This window comes from Passer domesticus, chromosome 4 (assembly GCF_036417665.1).
Source record: "Passer domesticus isolate bPasDom1 chromosome 4, bPasDom1.hap1, whole genome shotgun sequence".
In the NCBI taxonomy this organism is placed as follows: domain Eukaryota; kingdom Metazoa; phylum Chordata; class Aves; order Passeriformes; family Passeridae; genus Passer; species Passer domesticus.
The window spans coordinates 19,665,849-19,671,848 of record NC_087477.1 but is presented as its reverse complement, the minus strand read 5'-3'; positions in this window follow the sequence as shown (position 1 = coordinate 19,671,848).

The window sequence follows — 6,000 nt, the reverse complement described above, 5'->3', positions numbered from 1 at the left end:
AGGGAACAGGTAGAAATTAGGAACATATAGTACTTGCTGGTGCTACAGTTGGCAGACATAAGCTACACATAGCCAAACAGATCAGCTTAAAATTCTGCATCTTTCAAAATCCTCAGCCCAGAGAAGAGTTCTCTTGGAGAGAAATCCAAAGAAAGAAATCAGATTAAGTTATCAAATTCCTAAAACACACAAATTTCCTTTGACCCATTTAACTTAACAAAAGCCCTGGCACCCTGTAAAACCCCTTAGGCAAGATCTTTGCATTTTCTTCTTTCAAATTTGAAAATAAACCATTTTTATCTTATTAGTATAAATGTGTCATGCCTTACTAAGACCACCTTAACCTAAGCAGCTGCTAACCCATGATTCTCAAAAGCATATACAAAGGTTGGAAAGTTCAAAGGATACTAAAGTAGTAAGATGCTCAAATCTCTGAATTAAATGAGAGTTTGGCATGCAATTCCTGTGGATTGCTTTCAAAAGTCTATGTTGAAAAACCACCAAAAATAAATAGAAAACCTACTTTAAAAGCAACCAAGTTATCAAGCAGTAGTTTACAAAGAGAAAGGAATTAAATTTAGCCTGGTTCATCTCAAATAATTTCCATCTCAAATAATTCTAAGTCTGCACACCCTATAAATACAACTCCAGAGCATATTTTTCAATTGTTTTAATATCTGGTGTACCTTTCCATGACATATCAGCAAGATCTGTTTCTCTAAGCTATTGTATCTCTGCTGTACAACACAGGTTCCTGTGTTACAGAAACTTCTTTCATTAATTTCTTTATTATTTACAAATTGTTCTAGATAAAAAATATGCTAGCTTTCACAGCTGCCAAAAAATTACTATCATGGAAATTTACGTTTGCAAATCATAAAAAAGCATAAAGACAATACACATAAAAGTTGGATGAATTTTGTCTCTGAAAAGCAGTTAGTTAAACTAATTCCAAGAGCTTCACAGTATTTCCAGTCCCTAGAGAAAAAAAGGATTTTTAATGTAATGTAGTTTTCAATTCACTCTTCATGCAAAGAGATTTAATTTTATTATCAAAGTATAATATTTCAAGGCATTAACAATATTTGATTTAAATAACAATGTGGCATGATTGTTGTTTTTATTTAAGTTTCTTTTCATACAGCACCATACAAAACAAATTACAGTTATGGGACCTATCACTTAAAGAGATATTAGCAAACACGATGACAGAAGTATCCTCCATATTGCTGTCATAGAGAAAAGGATCTTTGTTCTTTCACTTGTTAAGCCAATGACTAGAAGAGGTTTGACTCTTGAGCATTTATGCTGGAAAATCATGTAAAAAATCCACCCTGCTATTGCACCCAAACCCCAAAGGCACTCCAGCCACATGTGTTAAGAACTCAAACGGCAATTTCAAGGAAACTGGGCCAGCACAGCCCACTGTGAACAAGGGGCAACAGCAGCAAGTTGTCTAGAAGTATCTACCTAGTTGATAAAACTCCCAAAATGGGATAATCTTTATCTTTATTTAATGGGCTATCACATATTTGCCATCACAATGTAGCACACCAGCCTCTGCTCTTCCATTTCCCTCTACCTTGCCTTACTCGTTTACACTTAGAGCAGTCTGGGGGCAGAGACCAAATCTTCATCAAAACACCTAAGTAGCATCACAGCGCCTGATCAGCCCTTTCAAACTCCAGTTACACATTTAAATTTTGTGGCAGCCACTTTGTCAGTGTTAGAAATTTCAGTGAAGTGCTGGAAAACACAATGCACTCAAGTGGAAAGACAGCACTCCATGTTTCATATTTTACTGGAAAGTCCCAAAATAACTCTTGCCATCATTCATTATTCTGTCAGATATACAATTTTTTCCATTTGTAATTGATATCAAAGAGTCACCTTTTTGTACACTCATCTAACTAGTAAGAGAGAGAAACAGGTACAGTTAGCTGAGAGTCAAATGTTCCAAGTTCTATCAAATTAATATCAGATCCATCCATACCAGCAGAATAACTTGCTTTCAATGACACCAAGTAAAATTTTGGACAGCAGAGTCAGGTCCTTTTTTGAATTTTGAGCTTCACAGTGTACAGTGGCTCAAGAAAAACAGCTAAAGGAAAAGAACTACATTGTCACAACATATGACACAGCTGAGACCGCCACAATACAGGGAGTATCACCACACAATTCCAGAAAACTTTAAGCATTTGCCCATACACAGTAACACCTTACCTCATCAGAAGTCTCCAGGCATCTGCCCACAAAAAGTAACACCACACCACTTCAGAAGGCTGCAAGCATCTGCCCTTCTTGCCCTTCAGCCCAGCCTTTTATCACCTGATGTTGATGCACTACATCTGTGTGCCCTCTGCTCCTTTGGTGGTTGGTCAGTGCCCTGGGCACTCCCTGGCTCACTGCTGTCAGTGCTGCTCACCTGCTGCTCACAGCTGTGCCCATTTACCTCCCAATTACCACAAACTGCTTGCCTACAGCATTTCACGTCTATCTCACATCAAAAATTGTGAGGGGGGAAAAAAAACTCCATTAAATTTTAATTCCCCCTCTCCAACACACAAGTACACAAAGTAGCAGGACTTCTCAGTTACTCCAAAGTTAGAGGATGAGGTAGAAAGTGATACACAGATTTAGGAGAATAGCTGAAATTCTGCTCAATGAGTTTGAACAGGCTTGCTTTGAGAACACTGACAGCCTGGAAACACCTAAAACAGTGTCAGTTTGCACAAGATCACATTCTCTAGGGCCAGATTTCAGATTGTTGTTGCTGCATTTTTGTGTGCAAAGACTGTGATGTCAAAGTTACTAAGTACATCTTTCAGTACTCATTTCCTACATGCAGAAAATACTCCCCTTGGAATAAGAACCCTGAGTGGTCAATACCATGAGGCGATCAAGATCTTCTTTTCTTCTTCCTCCCAGGAAAAAAAAAAAGGACTACAGTTCAGACTTTGAAAAGATAGGAACAGCTGTTCCCATCTGAACAGCCACAGTGCCTTTGTTATCCAAGATCAGAGGAAAAAACATTACCTTTAAATCTTCAACCAGTAGTTCTCTAGAGAGAACAAACTGCTTTCTGAAGAATAAATTAAGCATTCAATTAAACTCTACAACAGGTAACTACTGTTCTTATATGCTTTGGGGAAAATTCATTCAATGGTATTATTACAGTCCTGTGCAAATAACTCCAATAAATCATATCAAATGGAAAAATTCTTATCTCAGATCCAGCAAAATGTTCAATATAAAGAACATGCAGATTTAAGAAGGGAGAAAAATATTAAAATACCCAGAATACTGGCATTATATCAGTCCCTGATTCTCCAATTGCAGCACTAGGCTAGCAGACACATCCATTTCTGTAAAAATCCCTACGTGCATAAGATCTTCTCATACCACTTCTGAGTCTCTACTTCCCAGAATTACAAATGCATATAGAAGAATTCTGAGGTATTTCCAAACACCAAATAATGTGGCTTTAAAGAATTCGTTTGTGTCCATTGATAAAGCTTTTAATTCAGGTTAAATTACTATGTTTATGAAATAGCTTCAGGATTTATTGTATTTCCATGATAACTCATCAACTGCACTTTAGCTTGAAGGAATATAAGAAGAGAACTTAATTAACACTAATTTTCAAACTGCCAAGAGCTGCTGTAGGTTCGAGAATTTTATCTACATAGGAGCATGACCCAAATAAATAAACAAAAATGTACTGCTTCCAGACCACTGAGCCTATTACTAAAATTAATTGAGCAATATTGACTTGGATATTCTAATCATCAAGAAAAGTTAAAGGCAACAGTAGCCTCTGAAGATACAAATTCTTTTAACTTTTGGTTAAAACACTGACCATGGTGAGTTAATTAAGCAGTGTATTTATCTCTAGATTTGATGTAATTTAAGTAATTATTATGTTGGACACTAGCTGCCATTTTGGAAGGAGTTCTCCGAGCTCAAGAAGGCAAAATAAATAGAGGAAAACAAAACAGTGAAACAAATGTTAAGTTTTTTACCTGATTTAGTAAAACTGTTTAGGAATAAGCTATTAAGGATAAAATAAAAAAAAAGAAAACTGCAAAATTTTCACATGAGCATAAATCTGAAAAATATTTAATACACTACTAAGAAATAAAATCTTAAAACACAATACCATTATATAAACAACATAGATATAAATGTGAATTTAACATCTTCTTTTTATGGCTATGTATCAGACTGTTTTTCTTTGTTTCTAAACCAAACATACTGTGGCCTTTAACATTATTAAATAGCTTATTGGGTCAAAGCCCTCATGAACTGTAATGCTTTTTTAATAAGATGTTTGAAGTGTTTTCATGCAAACAAATCATTATTACAGTCAAAATCCCTTTTCACAATAAGACCCTTTTAACTGCTAAAACAAAGATTTGCAATAAGGAATGGCTGCAAGTATAAAAACACATAATTTATAGTAAGTTTTTCTGAAAGGAAGCAAACATCATTTCAGAACACCGAGGAATAGAGTGCAGCCACTCGGGTAAGATTGTTAGAATGACTAAACATTACTTGTGTAAGTGTTCCAAGACTGTGTCCACAATCAGTCTAAATTTAATGTACATATCTATAATGTACAGGTAATGAATATGCACACATCTTTTTCTCTCAAGAGAACCCCTGCCAGTGTGCTATGATCAATATAACAGGAGAGAGTATTGCTTTAAGTTTCTCAAATCAAAACCACAACATTACATTCCCTGCTGCAGTTAACAGCATCTCTAAAATGTGTAAAAATTCTCTAAAATGTGTAAAACACTGTAAAGCAAAGCCATGGGATAGCAGGTGAGGATGGCTTCCAGCTTAGAAGAGCTCTTGAAGCTGTTACCACGTTTGGTATGGGATTTTGGTAATTGATTCTGCAGGAATCTCTGTGAGTTGCTCTCTGTTGGAAATCACTTACATCCTGTACCATTTGTTATGTCTATTCAGAGAATCTGCACTGGAGTTGGCAGCCAAAGTAACTGGCAACAGAAATATTGTTGGCTTCAACACTTCCTAAGTTTTCCACCCAGGAAATATTAAAAGAGGAGCGAACCTAAGCATCAATTCAGGTTTATCAGGACACACATTTTACTTCTTCAGCCAATACAAAAGATGTCATGCCAATTTTGTCATTCCAGAAATCATTTGGCATTACCAGATTTTCTTGTGATTTCTTCCAGTGTAAATATATCACTCAGAAACCTTTTCTGCAAATAATAAGCTGAAGGATAAGCTATTAGTTTGACCCCAGCCACACAGATCCTTAACACAGTACCCACTCTCCTGGCAAATTCTCTGTTCCTGGACCACTGCAAGCCACCACCAGCAGTTATGCAGCATCTTGATTAGGAACAAGAACCAAACTACAAAAACTGCATCTCTGATGTCAAGAGTGAGGAGATTTCAGTGGGAGTCTTAAATAGTGAATTTAATCACACCCATTAAGCCAATATAATTACATGTCAGTAGGTGTGATAATTGTCAAATGGAGCAGGGGAAAAGTAAAGAGCGTGGATAGATAAAAATTACAGCTTGGGTGTTCCGCTAGATTGATAAAAATATGTAGGATTGGATGCAGAAATGTGTTCCAAAGATGACCTAGGCAAAGACAAATATATGCCTTGAAGGCTTGTCAGCTAATTTTCAAGAGTGGATAAACTATCTCCGAGCGATGATTATTTAAGTTCTTATTAAGAACTGATTTATTGTGGCAGAGATTAGTAACCCATAAAATCATTATATATTTACATGGAGAGCATTGCAAATATTTTACTTCAGCCTTTCAGTTTAAACCCCTTCAGTAAAATATGTACACTCAGATAAAGAGTTTGGTCCTCCTTGCAGATCATTTATGTCATGCTACAGCACATACTGGTTTGGAAAGTCCTTCAACTGACAATATACAATGTAAACACAGAGACAAAGGCTGCAAATTTTGAAAGAAAACTTTTTGAAAGGCCTTTTAGGCATTCA